This window comes from Phalaenopsis equestris, unplaced genomic scaffold (genome assembly GCF_001263595.1).
Source record: "Phalaenopsis equestris unplaced genomic scaffold, ASM126359v1 Scaffold001215, whole genome shotgun sequence".
Taxonomy (NCBI): Eukaryota; Viridiplantae; Streptophyta; class Magnoliopsida; order Asparagales; family Orchidaceae; genus Phalaenopsis; species Phalaenopsis equestris.
Genome location: NW_018165654.1, coordinates 39,395 through 56,701, shown reverse-complemented (window position 1 = coordinate 56,701; position 17,307 = coordinate 39,395).

Below are 17,307 nucleotides of genomic sequence, written 5' to 3'. Positions count from 1 at the left end.
ATTGTTCACATAGAGTGAAAATCAAGGCAGGGTATCCCAATCCACTAGCTGTAGAACTACCAGCTACACTCCGAGCATGTTGAACTATAAGTGCACCAACATCTATTGCCTTCATGTTCTGAATGCAATAGTTTAGCACAACTCTATCTTTTGAAACATCATCTAAATGATTTATTGGCAACAATCTGGCAAAAATGAAGTGGTGTCATTTTTTTTACTGAATAGTTAACATGGAATCAGGGAAGTTAACTATCTTATTATTCTTAATCTTCCATTCCCTTCTTCCATCAGCAAAAAATGCAATCACTTCCTCCAATGATGAATCAGTCATCACAAATGCAACATATTCATCAAAAAATACACCCCTCAAACCATAAAAACTATTGATCCGATCAGCAGTAAATTCAACCTGCTTGCCTCTCACTAAGATGTGATCTTTTTGAGTGAATCTTAGGTTTGCATAAAAAACCATCGAGACAATTGCTATGAAACTGAAGTAGCAGAATCTTTCTCAATTCCTGACAAGAATCAGTCTCTTGACCTCGCCACCCGAGTTTGCAAATGCCCTTTCTTGGATCATTCTTTTGTTTCCATCTGAGTATTATAACAATGTTGGGCCTTGAAACTAACAAATTTTCATGCATCGAAGTCCTCGGACAGCCTTCCTCTCTTAACTCGGGGAGCCATTTGAAAATTCTATGAAAATCCAAATATAGTCCAAATAAATTACTAAATCAAGAAAACCTAACTCCTCAAGTAAGGTTATTTGGTAAGAAACTTTTCACCATGAGTTTTCTTCAAGCATTTTTATCAAAAATCCCAATTTTCAGATCTCACAAAATCCATGGTGAAAATAAAAATTTTCAAGTTAAAGTGAAGCACTTAGTAAGAGAAGATGATATCTATAGTTTTAAGCCTCTAAATCCTTCTCTTTCTCCCACAAGGTGATGCCCTAAACGAAGGTCTTGAGGTAGAAGATGACTCTAGTAGAAAAAATGGAGTTTGTCTGTGCGATTTCACAATTTTATAAGCAATATAGCGTGTTTGGACCTCTGGCGCATCATGTGCCAACTGTAAGTTGGTGCATCATGCGCCAGAGCTCAAATTTTCCAGATTTTGGTTTCTGTGGAAATATGCTCTGTACCACTTTATGTCAACCTCTATTTGACTCAAATAAACCTTTCTAAGAATATATAAACATCAAACTAACATATAACTTTCACAAACAACATAAAATTCACATTTATATATAAAATCTGCACTATTACAAACTAACATTTTTCAAGCCAACAAACATCAAATTCAGTGTTCTAAAGAAAACCACCATCCTAACACTGAAATCTTAACATGAAAATTCAAAACATAAAAATTGATAGTGTTCATTATAAAGAAAATGCAATCCAACACAACAAACTAAAACAAACTGCACTACACAAAACATTTTGTGCATAAATTAAGATCAAACATCATCTTCACTATCGTCCTCCTGGATATCGCCCATTGATTGGTAGTGCACATACAGATTGTAGAAGGGCCGAAATGAAAATACATCAGTTGAATTTTCCTCCTCAATCCAAGCATGTGAACATATGTTCCAATCCATCTTCAATATGCCTTGTATGTTCAAAATGTTCCTTCAGTCTCTAATCCAAATGATCCAACATTTAAGTAATATTACCAATCACGTGCATAAGATTCTGCACCTCTTTCTCAATCTTCTAAATCCTCTTTGAAAGTGCACTCGAGTTGTAGTAAGGCTAAACAGGTGATGAATTCTGAGATCCTTGATCCATCAATACATTCATAACATTTTCATCTCCCCTTCCAATACAGTTGTGGTAGACTTTTGGATCCATGCACTTTCAAGGAAGTAGCACTTTTTTCCAACTTTCATAAGGTACTTGTAATGGACTGCAAAGTAGGAAAATAATAAATGGATGTCCCAGTCTAGTTGTAGATCCATTCATAATAAAACCCAAAACTAATTTCACAATAATAGCTCCAATATAAATGGTTTTCTAGTTTGAATATAATAGTTTAGAATGACACTCTCGTTAGTGACCTTACTAATTTTCATGGTAGGCAATAATTTCAATGCAATAAAGAAGTGCTAGGCTTTTGAAACTGGATTTCAAAATGACGAAGGAAAACTTACATTTCCATCATCTCTGGTCTCCCAATTTGCATCTTTATCCATAAGGTAATGGTAGAGTTCATTCATATTCCCTTTTATAGGGGTAAAGTTTGCATAATGGCAAATAGGCACATTTTCAATCATAAACATCTCGTTTATTCTTGAAGGAGTGAATTGCACAAACCTTCCTCGCATGTAAATCATTCCTTGGTTGATCCCATAAAAATTTTCATAAATTTATTTTACCACAGGAAAAACAATAATAGTAGTAGTGCAGCAAAGCACTTCCCAATGCCTTTTCGCAATAGTCTATTCAACTCAAGTATTTGCGTGTTGAATCCTCGATTCACAAATCTACTTTCTTTGATAAGCCTCTTCTTGATCATGTAATTTCTGTGCATCGAAACTGATGAACTTTCTCTGGTTGAAAATTTTAAATCTAGCAGAGTTTCTAGAGTGGGAAGCCATAGGAATTGAAAAGTGGTGACTCTTCACTAGTTTTCTCCCCCTAAAATATGGTTTGTAGTCGGTTTTAAGGAGTTATATGGAGAAGAAACCACCCAAAATAGCCAAAAACTGCCATTTGACACGTTTTAAATATGTTCGGATTCATGGTGCATCATGCCCTGATCTGTCGCATCATACGCGATCTGGTGCATCATGCGCTAGCTCTCTGGAAAATGGCGCATCATGTGCTACTTCCAAAATTTTCGCCATTTCAATTTCAATCAAATAAATTCTCAATTTTTCAATAAAATTAGACAAATAAAGATGCTTCTAAATCTTTTATCAAATACACGAACTACATAATGACCTAAATATAATATACGTAAAATATATCAAACAAAACAAACTCAACAACTAACTAATAACAATATATATGAGTTGCCTCTCACAAAGCACTTGGTTTAATGTCGTCAGCCTGACATTCCTAGTCTTATTTTGGGTGACCCAACATTACTGTCTCTTTGAAAGCTAGTCTTTGACCATCAAAATATGATTTCAATCTATGCCCATTCACTTTAAATATTTTTTCATTCTTGGGGTCTTCAATATTAACTACCCCACAAGGATAGACTTTTATAACTCTGAATTGCCCTGTCCACCTAGACTTCAATTTTTCAGGAAATAATTTCAATCTCGTATTTTATAATAAAACTTCTTGTCCAGGTTCAAATTTTATTTTTATTATCTTCTGATCATGTCATTCTTTCATCTTTTCTTATAAATCCTCGCATTATTGTAAGATTCATTCCTAATTTCCTCAAGCTCATCCAATTGTAATAATCTTTTCTCACCAGCTTCATTCAAATTGAAATTGAATTCTATTATAGCCCAATAAGCTTTATGCACCAATTTAACTCATTCTACTGGTAGGTGACAATTCTTCCCAAAAATTAATCTATATGAGGATATTCTTATAGGTGTCTTATAGGTTGTCTTATATGCCCATAATGTAGTATCAAATCTAGTAAACCAATCCATTTTACTATGATTAACACTCTTTTCCAAAATTCTTTTCATTTCACTACAAGATACTTCTGTTATGCTGTTATTCCACTAGTATGGGGATGATAAACAGTTGCAATTTTATGCATTATATTATATTTTCTCACCAATCTTCCAACTGCTACATTTATAAAACGAGATCTTCCATTGATAATGATTACTCTTGGCATTCCATATCTTGTAAAAGTATTTTTAATTACAAATTTTGAAACACTCTAAGCATCACATCGAGGTAAGGCGAGTGCTTCAATCCATTATGAAGTGTAATCCACTGCAATCAATATTTATATATTTTTGAATGATGGAAAATGGTCCCATAAAATGCAATCCCCACGCCATAAAATCCAATCCCCATGCATCAAAAATTTCAATTTCTAAATTAAAATTTAAAGGCATTTCATTTCTTCTTGAAATATTACCTAATCTCTGACACCAATTACATGTTTTGATATATAAATATTAACATCTCTAAATAGATTAGGCCAATAAAATCTTGATTGTAAAATTTTATGAATAGTTCTATTATTCACAAAATGTCCTTCAAATTCAGAATCATGGTATTTTTAATAATCTTTTAATTTTTTTTATAAGACACACATCGTCTCATCATCAAATCTTTACATTGGTTATATAAATAAGGATCATCCCAAAAATAAGATTTTGTGTCATGGATTAATTTCTTTTCCTTCTATTTTGTTAATTCATATGGTAAAATACCACTAACAACATAATTTACAATATCAAGATACTAAGGTATTTCTCATTCTTTTACATCATAAAGTTGTTCATCAGGAAAAGTTTCATTAATTTCTTTTTCCATAACAAATATTTCTTCTTGTTCTAGCCTCAATTGATGATTAGAAATTTGATTATCAATCCCATTTCTATCAACTACTACAAAATTAAACTCTTGCATCATAAGTACTACAATTTAGCATCCTTCACAAATTTTTAATAGCCGAGTGATTTGTATGCACAACACATTTAACTACAATTACATATGACCTAAACCTATCAAAAGAATAAACAATTACAAATAACTCTCTTTTACTAGTGGTGTAATTAATGTGAGCAACATTAAGAGTCTTACTAGCATAGTATATAACTTTAAAAATCTTATCATATCTCTGCCCTAAAATAGCTCTAATTGCATAATTAGTAGCATCATACATTAACTCAAAAGTTTTCTCCTAATCAAGTGAAACAATTATAGGAGCAGCGATCAATTTTTCCTTTAAAGTTTCAAAGGCTTAAGGCAATCTTGATTAAAGTCAAATTTTGCATCTTTTTCCAGAAGTTGGCATTAAGGTTTAGTAATTTGTTAAATATTTTTAATTTATCTCCAGTAAAATCCAGCATATCTTGAAAAGCTCCTAACTCCTCTTACTATGGTAGGTAGGGGTACGTTTGATATAACCTGTATTTTTGCAAGATCTACATCAATGCCATTTTTTGAAATTTTATGTCCAAGCACAATTCCTCATGTAACCATAAATTGACATTTTTTCCAGTTCAATACGAGATTAATCTTTTCACAAAGTTCTAGAACTTTTTTTAAATGATTTAGACATATTTTGAATGAAGTTTCAAATACAGAAAAATAGTCCATAAAGACTTCAATCCATTTTTCAATCAAATCACTAAAAATTGACATCATGCATCTTTGAAATGTTGCAGGTGCATTACATAATCCAAAAGGCATTGGCTGAAAAGCAAAAGTTTTATAAGGACTTGTAAATGTTGTTTTTTCTTGATCATCTAGAGCAATAGGTATTTGATGATAACAGGTATATCCGTCCAGAAAAAAAAAATATTTATTCCCAGATAATCTATCCAACATCTGGTTCAAAAAGAGTAAAGGAAAATGATCCTCTATGGTAGCATAATTTAATTTCCTATAATCTGTACAGATTCACCAACCAATGACTTTTCTTGTTGATATTACTTCATTATGATCATTTGTCATTACAGTCACACCTCCTTTCTGTGGAACACAGTGAATTGGACTAACCCAAGCACTCTCTGATATAAGTGTTTGAAATAGGATATATTATTCCAACATCTAAACATTTTAAAATTTCATTCTTTACTACTTTTTCATCTTGGGATTTAATCTCCTTTGAGGATCAGCTCTTGGTTCATGTTGATCTCTAATAAGATTCTATGCATACAAATTGAAGGACTGATTCTTTCAATATCAGCTAATGTCCATCTGAAGGCTTTCTTATGTCTTTTCAAAATTTTCACCAACTGTTGTTCTTGCATATTAGTTAATTGTAAGGATATTATAATAGGTAATGTAGATAAATCTCCTAAAAATGCATACATCAAATGTGTAGGAAGCGTTTTCTGTTCTAGTTCAGGGGGTTTCTCAATAGATGAAATCAATATATTTTTGCTTTTTGTATGATCTAACATTTCAATTCTTTCCTGAACGTAATCCATATCATCTTTACTTACTTCCATAGATTCATCTTGAATTCTATCCTCAGCTTGATATTCCATATATTATTTTTTAAATTCTCTTTTAAAAGTTTTCTTGAAATATTCATGTCTTAAAAATTCATTAACATTCATTCTGAAGCACCTAATCTCATCCTTTTTTGTAGCTTATCTAATTGATTTTGCAATATTAAATGTAACATCTTGATCATTAACTCTCATAGTTAGTTCTCCTTTCTCCACATCTATCAAAGCTCTTCCAGTGGCTAGGAATGGTATTCCTAAAATGATAGGAATTTATTTATCTTCCTCCATATCTAATACAAAAAAGTCCACAGGAAGGATAAATTTATCAACTTTTACTAAAACAACTTCTATAATTCTTTTAGGATAGGTAATCAAACGATCAGCTAATTGCAGAGTTACAGTTGTAGGTGAAATATCTCCTAACCACAACCTTCTAAAAATTGATAACAACATAAGATTAATATTGGCACTTAAATCACATAAATTTTTTCTATAAAATCATTTGCCAATAGCATAAGGAATTGTAAAACTTTCAGGATCTTTAAGTTTTTCAGGAAGCTTTTTTCTGAATTATAGCGTTAGACTCTTCACTGAGCGCAACAGTCTCATTATCTACAAGCTTCCTTTTCTTATTAAGTATATCATTTATGAACTTTACATAGCTTGGAAATGAACTTCACATAGCTTGTCATTTGTTCCAAAGCTTCAATAAAAGGAATGTTTATCATTAATTTCCTAAAAATTTCCAAAATTTTTGAAAATTGATTATCTCTATGTTTCTCCTTCAATATTTTGAGGAAATGGAGATGGTGGCCTTTCTACAGTGATTTTAATTGGCTTAATAGGATTTTCTGACTCAAAATGAAAATCTTCTCCAGAATTTTCATTTTCATCCTCCTCTTTTTCTATTTCAACTTCTTGTTGAACTCTATTTTCTAATTCTTTTCCACTTCTTAGCTGAATGGCTTTAATTTGCTCTTTCTTTTGATCTTTAGGATTTACTTCAACATTACTAGGCAATGTTTCTAAAGATATATTACTATGTACAGTAGCAATACATTTTAATTGATTTTCCATATTTCTGATAGCAGCTCCTTGACTTTGTAATTGACTACCCATCTGCAATATCAATTTTCCATTGATAACTTTTTGTCCTTACTATGCAAATTATTAAAACCTGGGGGGTAATAAGGTTTATAAACTTGGTTCCCTTGGTTGTTGGAGTTTCTCAAAAGATTTGCAATGTTGTTTCCCCATTATGGATTTGCAGCATTAGAATTATTGTTACTTAAATTAAAATTTTGATGATTCTTCCAACCATGATTATAATAATTGGCATAAGGATTATTAGAACGATTGTTTATTGCCTTTAAAGTCTCATAAGAAGATTGAGATTCTATCAATTGTCCTAATGAGTTTTTCCCAAGCACAAGTATTATCTGAGATTAATTTATTCCATATTGGTCTATCTTCTTTGATATAGCAGCTATTTGTGTAGCTAAAATAGATATAGCATAAAAATCATGAATATTAGCTACTCTTTTTGAATTTACCCTTTTAGAGGGCCATTGAAAATTATGAGTAGTCTTCTCTTCAATTAATGAATATGCTTTATCAAATGGTTCTGACATTAATAATCCACTAGTAGTAGCATTAATTATTGATCTAAGAAATCCAACCAACCCATTATAAAAATTTTGAATTATTAACCAATCTGGCAACTCATGATGTGGACACTTTCTAAGGAGATCTTTAAAACTTTCCCAGGCTTCATAAATTGATTCCCCTTCAAACTAACAAAAAGATATGATATCGTTTCTAAGCTTAGCAGTTGTTGAAGGTGGGAAAGATTAAGATAAGAATTTTTGTGATAAATCTCCCCAAGTTCTGATAGATCTAGGTGCTAATGAGTTTAGCCATATCTTAGCTTTATCCCTTAGTAAAAAAGGAAAAAAGTCTAAGTTTGACGGCATCATTTGACACTCCAACATATTTAAATGTAGCACACAATTCTAAAAAATTAGCAAGTCGTAAATTAAGATCTTCAGTAGGTGTTCCTCCAAATTGATTATTTTGTATCATTTGGACAATAATAGGTTTAAGCTCAAATGAATTGACAGCTACAAAAGAGTTTTAAATAATCAAATGAATTTCATCTACTGTAGGATTTGTATAATCTCTTAAAGGTCTCTGATGATGTTCATTTTCATTTCCAACATTGTTTAAATCGAAAGTCATTTTACTAAACTGTTCTTTCTCATTTTGTTGTTTTCAAATTTTCCTAATAGCTCTTTGTAACTGAGAGTCGTAAGGTACTAAATTTTTAGATCTTACACTATGTACAAACTAGATAAAGCAAGTAATTAAAAATAAACAAACACACTAAAATAAGAAAATGTTCAAATTAAACTACAAATACTCTTTTTTTATAATTTTTTGAAATAAAATAAAGTAAAATACTAATATTTTCCATTATTTCCCCAGCAACATCGCCAAAAACTTGATACAAGATTTTGTATATGCAAATATGTAAGAAGTTGACACCATTCAACGACACCAAAAACTTGATGCAAACAGATTTATATAAATATGCAATATAATCCCTACAAAAATACTTTTATAAAAATAATTTATCTTTTAAAACTCTTTTTAAACTGTCAAATCTTTTTTAATATCAACGCAAGTATACATATTACTCAAGTAATAAAGGGCTCTAATGGAGACCTAGATATCAATCCAATAGAATGTTGCAAAATTTTAAAGTAAATTATGAAAATTATTTTATATTAAAAATAAAAAAATAAAAGTAATGTGTTAAGTTTGAAAATTGACTACTCACGTGAATGCTAATTAAAATGCAGGTGTAAGACTACAGAAATTAAACTAAACTAAATACTAAACTTTCAATATATATATTATATATAAACTATTTTGCATCAAATAGGAGAAATTCTATTCTTTACCCTCTTCCGAGTGCTACAAAGAACGTTGAATAATCTAGAGTTTGCTCCATAATTTTGTGGTTAGGCTGGGAGGATATTAGCTAATACAGGCTAACACTCCAGAGCTCCCACTACTCCCTCCCCTGAGGGCTAACAATCTCGCATTAGTTTCCTATCAACTGAACCAAATTGGGGAATTTAATCTAAAACCTTAAAATCTCCAATTCTACATCCAACAAAGTATATTTTCTCATTTATTTCCACCCAATCCCATGGATGACATACTCTCCCATAAAATCAAATGTGATTCGCCTCCCTATGTTGTAGAAATCATACCTCATTAAAGAACATATGTCTCTCAATAAGTTTTAACATTTTAATTGGCCAGATCAAAAAGTAAATGAAGATCAAAGTTCAAATCATCACAAATTATTATCATTTAAAACTGTGGAAAACAAAATCTATTCCTTAGAAAACAATATCTTCAAATTAGGGAGAATGATAAAGAAGCCTACTACGAATTCATGAGAAGGATAAAATAAAACATAAATTTCATATATAAAAATAAGTTTACAAAATAAAAAAAATAAAAATACAACTTATCCCACAATCCTTCCAAAGAAAATCCCTAGAAGTTATCTCCAAGCCTTTTTCTCTTTACAATCAATCCCAATTCTCTCTTGGAAGTGTAATGAATAATAAATCTCTCACCTTCCCTCTCCTCTTACCACCCTAGAAGAAAATCTCCTTTTCTCTCTCTCTCTCTCTCTCTCTCAAGTCACACACAAAAAAATCTTTTCAAACTCAATGAAGTCTTCCTCTTTTATTTTGGGCTACCTCCTTTGGAAAAGAATTCAAAACTCCCTCCAAAAGTCAACTCTTTCTAATTCAAAAGATGTGTCATTTGATCCAAGAGTCATATCCATTCATAAAAGAACCTTCCAAAGTGTCTAGATGCATTCAATTACTCTAAGAGGTGTGTAGAACTAGTGTCCCCTTGAAAATTTGCGCAAAATTTATCTCAAACGACCTTAATTTGAAAAAGTCATCCTTGGCGCATCATGCGCCAGCTCTCTGGATTTTCGCACATCATGCGTCAATCTAGCGCATGGTGCGCCAGAATTCCAAAATTGGTTGTTTTGGCTCCGAATTTCATCCTTTTTGTCATTTTTGCTCCAAATGCTTAAAAATGATATACCTGTAACAAAAACACAAAAATACCCTTCTTTAAAGTACAATATCACCAAAAATAGGCATAAAATAAGTACTAAAACAATATATTATTTTGATGTAACAGTCACTCCCCTTCCTTAAGAACATAGTGAATTGGACTAACCCAAGCATTGCCAGAAATAGGATAAATAATTTCAGCATCCAAGCACTTTAAATTTTTATTTTAACTCCATCTTTCATTATGGGATTCAATCTCCTCTAAGGATCTACCCTAGGTTTATGATACTCGTCCATTAAATATATGTGCATAAAAATTGAAGGCCATATACCTTTAATATTTGTTAATGTCCATTCAAAGGTTTTATGATAAATTCTTAATATTTCCATTAAATTTTCTTCATGTTCTTTATTTAAGCCTAAGGATATTATAATAGGTAATGTCGATGAGTCCCCTATAAAAGCATACTTTAAATGTGTAGGGAAACCTTCATCTCAAATTCAAGAGGTTTTTCAATAGACGCAATGAGAGGTTTACTATTTTCAGTAGCGTGTAAAATCTCAAAACTTTCCTTAATATAATTTTAATCCTCAGTGTTTATCTCAATTGATTTATCTTGAAAATTAGTCTCATTCTCATCTTCCAATTCTTGCTATTTTGTTTAACTTCACAAGTTTTTTGAAAATAATTATCAATTGAACAATCAATAGTCTTCATTTTGTAACATTCATCATCTTTTCTTTTTGTTGGGTACTTCATTGACTTTAACACATTAAACGTAACTTTCTAGTCAATAACTCTCATGGTTAACTCTCCTTTTTGCACATCTATCATAGCTCATCCAGTGGCAAGGAAAGGACTTCCTAAAATGATTGGTATTTTCTTATCTTCCTCCATATCTAAAATAATGAAATCCACAAGGAAGATAAATTTATCTACCTTCACAAGTACATCTTCTATAACCAATTTGAATAAGTATTTGATCGATCAACTAACTGCAGTGTTATAGTTGTGGGTTAAAGTTCTCCTAAGCATAACCTTCTAAATATCAATAATGGCATGATGTTAATGCTAGCTCTTAAACCACACTAAGTTTTTTTCACAAAATCTTTCTCCTATGTAAATGGAAAAGTAAAAGTAAGTAAGATCTTTGAGTTTTTAAGGAAGCTTTTTTTGAATTACTGCACTGCATTCTTCACTAAAATCAACAGTCTTGTGATCTCTAAACTTCATTTTCTTATTTAAAAATTTCTTCATAAATTTAAGATAGTTTGCATTTGCTCTGGTGCTTCAGCGAAAGGAATGTTAATTGATAGCTTTTTAAATATCTCCAAGAACTTAGAAAATTGTTGATCAAGATACCTATCTTTTTAGGAACATTTTCTTCTTATTTTTAAGTTGCTTCAATTTCCATCTCAACTTCAATTTCTTGTTGCACTTTAGTCTCAAATTCTTTACTACTTTCAACTTGACTGCTTTAACTTCCTCTTTGTTTTTAGCTTTAGGATTAACTTCAATTTTGCTAGGAAGTATTCCCTGAGGCCTATTGCTAAGTGATTTAGCACTTCATTCCAATTGATTCTTAATAATTTATATTGTAGAACGTTGACTTTGTAATTGATTCCGCATCTGTAACACTACTTCCTATAGACAACTTTTTCTCCCTAACTTGTTATTTATTTGTAAAACTAGGAGGATAGGAAGGTCTATAGTTATTACTGCCCTGGTTGTTTCATTTTCCCAATGGGTTTACTTGATTGTTCCCCCATTGCTAATTTTCATCACGTCAATTATTATTCTATTTAAAGTTAGAGTAGTTTTTCCAACCTAGGTTATAATAGTTAGAATATGGGTTATTGAGTCTATTGTTAATTGCATTTAAAGTCTTATATGAAAGTTGAGAATCAATCAATTGTCCCAATGAATTTTCCTCACTCACTTGAGCTATTTGAGAAAAGTTCATTCCAATTTGATATAACTTCTTAGATATTGCAATAACTTGTGATGCCAAAATAGAATTTGCATCATTATCATGAACACTAGAAACTTTCTTAGAATTTACCCTTTCAGAGGGCCATTGAAAGTTGTTAGTAGGCATCTTTTCTATTAATTCATAAGCTCATCAAATGGTTTTGACCTTAATGAAGTTTCAGGAACAATTTCAAAAATAGATCCAAGGGATCCTAATTATAAAATGTTTGAATAATGAACCAGTCTCACAAAACATGATGTGGCTACTTTCTAAGTAGTTCTTTAAATTATTCTCAGGCTTCATATATTGACTCACCTTCATATTGAGTAAAAGAGGTAACATTATTTCTCAGTTTAGTAGTTTTTGAAGGTGGAAAATACTTAGTCAGAAATTTTTGTGCTAAATCTCCTTAAGTTCTTATAGATTCAGGTGCTAATGAACGTAACCACATCTTAGCTTTGTCCCATAAGGAAAAAGGAAAAGTCTAAGTCTAACAACTTCTTTTGGCACACAGTTCTAGAAAACTAGCAAGGTGTAAGTTATGATCTTTAGATGGTTTTCCCCTAAACTAATTATTTTGTACCATTTGATTACAGTGGTATTTAGTTCAAATGAGTTAGCCACTATAGTTAAGGTTTGTATGCTCAAATAAATTTCATCTACTATAGTACATGATGTTCATTTGAAGGTCTTTAAAGGTCTTCGTACATGATGTTCATTTGAAACAGTTTGATCATCAAGGTTATTATGTTATGTGTTCACCATTTCTTGGAAATTGTGAAGTCCTTTTCTTTTTCTAATTTTTCTTATGGTTGGTTCTAACTCAGAATCATAAGACACTAAACCTTTAGATCCTGAACTACACATGCAAAAGTAAAAGTTTAGAAAATAAACTAAAACAAAATATTCAAACATAAAATTAAAATAAATTTAAATTTTTTAGTTTTTTTTTAATTTTTCAGGTTTTTAAATTTTTTATATTTTATATATTTAAAATAAATAAACAAGTACTTATAAAGAAAAATTAATTCACTACAATTCTCCTAAAATAAGTTTACCGTTCAAATAAAATTTTTTAATCAAAAAGTTCCATTTGTTTCTTTCCTTCCCCGACAACAGTGTCAAAAACATGACCCGACTCATAATTACATAGTTATTTAGTTTCCAAAAGATGACAAAAAACTTGACTCAATTAATTTTAGTTGTTACTGTGCACAATAGATATGTTATATAATTTCAAATTTGATTAATAGTTTACACATTAGGGGTATTACGCAAGTATACGTAACATTTCAAGTAATATAAGATTTTTTTTACCCCAGATCGATCCCACGGGGTAAGTTTTAATGACTTAGGAAAAGGTTAGTTAAACTCCATACAATTAACTAGAAAATATGGTAGCAATTTTAGGTGTAAAACAAAGTTACTAAATTCCCACTAATTCTATTTCAAAGCTAAAAGAAAATGCAGAGTTTCTAAACAAGTTTTATGAAGAAGTTTTCAAATTATGTTAAAGTTCTTTCCTCTTGCAAAGAGATCATAATTAGTGTATGAATCAAACGTTTAAAGGTTAAAATGTATTTTTGTACCAAGCAGAAGCAAACCAATTCTTTTCCCTCTTCTTAGTGCATAAGGAATATTGGCTAATCTGTAGTTATGTTCCTAAATCTCAAGTGATGTTAGATAGTTTATAGACTCTCACCTTTAGATTACCCACTGTGCCCTCTCTATAAAACTAACTCATCCTTAGGCTCCAAACTCTAGATCAAAATAGTTATAGTTCTCGCCTGTCACCTAGGATCACAAATTTACGCCCATCTAAACTTATTTCCCTATCTATTTGTACTAACCCATGAATTACCTTCTCACCCATAAGATTAATGTGATTCTTACTAGTTGAGAAACACATAGCGCTCCCAGGTCATTATGGATTCATAATAAATTTTAACAATCTAATTGGCCAGATTGAAGATGTAAATGAAGAACGAAGTAATGAATCATCACAAGTATGGAATAAGAGAAATCTTAAACAATTCTAGTCTTACACATAATTACTTCTTATTACAAGGAGAATGATAAAGGAAACTACTCATACTTTATGGGGATAACACAACAAAACATGATTTATATTAAAATCCAAGTTTACAAAGTACTTATCTAAGACTTCTCCCTAAGTAAATCATTTGAAGTTTTTTTTTATGACTTCTAACTCTCCTTAGACACACAAAAAGACTATCACTGACAACACACACACATAAGAGAGCCTCATGCCCCCTCCTAAAACTCTTCACCACCAACAATGTCTTCCAAAGCCCTGCCCCTTTGGACCAGCCAATCTTTTTATTTAATAAAGCTATTAAAATCACCAAGAGTTTCTTCAAGCACCCCTTCAAAATTCATCCAAATTCATTGCGCAAAAAGTTTAAACCATTTCTGGCGCCTAGAACCAATATTCTTGAAGCATATTTTAACTACCAAGCACGTAGGCATCAAGTCAATTTTTGCTCATTTCTTTGTTGCATGCTTTATGCATTGCTCTCTTGTCCAGCTTCACCTTGATCGTCTATCCAATACACATGAAATGGACAGCATCTGTTCATCGTCCCCATCAGACTCAAACTGATAGCCGTCCACACTAAAACCTCTAGATCTTACTTGCTTCCTAACCAATATATGTGTGGTTTGTTCCTACACCTTCACCTAAGCCAGACAACCCTATCTATATGGTCAAATGCATATAAAATACAAGTATACTTCACAATTGATGAAGTTGAGCCATGATTTAAGGATTTTGAGTTATAGCTTTGCCTAAGAGGAAAGGCCTCAACTGGGTTTGCTCTATAGATTTTTCTTGGTCCCACAAACATCCTTGAAGTGTTTAATTGTTGTGGTTGGGTCTGCATAGGAGTTTGCTTGGAGGGTGGCGCGATTTTGGTCATAGTCTAGTGCAGAGGGCTCGGGAGAGGGAGTTTTTTATTTATGAAGTAGTTTTTAGTTCTGGTGAAGCTTTTTGGCTAATCAGTTTGGGATTTGGTGGATTTTTTGGAGATAGCCAAAAAATGCCTTTGTTTTTAAGCTCAAAATCAAAGCTAGCAGTGGGGAAAATTGTTGGAGTGTGATCAGGGAGGTTTGGAGAACCTATAGAGAGATTTTAACAGAGTTTTCTCAAGTGATTTGACTCTCTATATGCTTGTCCATGAGGGAGGAGATTTATAGCTGATGTCAATAAGGAGGCCTCAGGCTCTCATTGACTTGTGCCAATGAGCTTAGGTTTGAAATTTTGTTCATTTGGGCCTGAAATTGGTTCAAATGGGATCTAGAAATGATGACATTTAATTTATATTTGAAATTAAGAGGATTTGAAGTGAGTTTGGTGGAAATTGAGAGTGATTAGGGGATTTTAGGCATTTAGGGGCAATTTAGGAATTTTGGGTAGTGTAAGGGTATTTTGGGAATTTTGGAAAAATTGAGATACTTTGGGCAATTTGAAAGATTTGGAATGGTCCAATATGATTTTTTTATGACAGAATTGGCTATTTGCATTTTGGGAAAATTAGGGTTCTAGGGACATTTTTGTAATTTTTTAAAATTTTAGTGGTAGAAGGCCAAAAATGGGTGTTTGAGTGGAGTTGGAGGTTATTGGATATGCTAACCATGAGACTAAGGTGAATCTCACTTTGGATCCTCTATGTGTTGGTTCTGGCCACCTTAGCCAAAGGCTAAGAGCTCCGAGACCACCCACATAAGTTTCTAAGAGAGTGGGGAAAGGTTAAATGAGACTGGTTTTATAGTTTCATGGAATGTGTGTGAGGGGTACGAGTATTTGTGTGTGTGTGTGTGTAGGTCTGATGTGGAACTCTAAGAAGGGTAAAGAGTGTTTAGAATTCCTAATAGGTAGTGTTCCTTTACTAGTCCTCTAGGATAGTGATCCACCTTAAAATTACCTATTTTTATTCACATTTTATGCTCAATTATTTAGGATATTATGCTTTAATGAAAGGTATTTTTTATTTTTTTGGTTTCAAATTCAAGAAAAGAGTTTAAGGGTAAAAAGGAGCAAAAAACATTAAAAAACAGCAAAATGGGCTAAACTAAATAAAATTGCCAAACTAGTCGAATTTGACTCTAGGCGTCAAATGCAGAACTTGGTCGATACCAAAGCGTGATAGTTGAGCACCTAGATGCCCCAATTATTTTCTAGAAGACTCATTGAATAAGGCTGAATTTTGAAGAGATGTCTGAAGAAACTCTTGGTCATTTTTTAAGCTTTATAAATAGTGATTAATTCCAAGAGGCTAGTGTGGTCGGATATATAGTCATATAGTGTGTGAGTGCATTAAGAGTGTGGGTAGTTTTCTTTGTGAGTATTTATGATTTCTAATGTTTTTTAAGTTTTGTGAGTGTTCGTTGGAGTTAAAGAAGTTGCAGAACTTCAAAGGAGTGCTTGGGGAAACATTCCAGATGAATATTTGTATCTGTTTCCTTAAGTCTTGTACTTTGTATTTAAGTTTTATAAATATGTTTTGTTTTGTTATCCCTATGCATTTTGACTAGTTTTTTCTCTTTCTCCTTTCAATATGAAGTAATCAAGTAAGTTGTTTTGATTTTGTTTAAAAGTTCTTTTATTCCTAAAAATTGTGATGACATTTTTTACCGGTCCTTCATTTACTTTACAAATTGGACACTTATTTTATTAAAATTTGTTGAGGAAACTTATAGACCTAACTGAGCTAAGATTTATTGACTTGTAAGTATCACTTTATAGTTTAGAATGAGCAGTGGTTATCGTCTTAGGGGATGTGCTAATAGATAGGGAGATATGATTTGATGAGCATAGAACTGATATTTCTAGAGTGAAGGGCTTGATTCTTTTATCAATTTGTTCTAAAGAGTGAGGGTAAAGGTCACTAGTAGGTCCTATAAAGAGGGCATAGTGGGTAATCTAGGAGTGAGAGACTATTACCTACACAGCACTACTATACATGTCTACATCAACTTTAGATTAGTCAATGTTCTTTATACACCAAAAGAAGTAAAGAATAGTGTTCGCCTCACTTTTGGTTTGAGGTCTAGTATCTTCCCTAAAAGCTTAGGATCTGGTCATAGGACT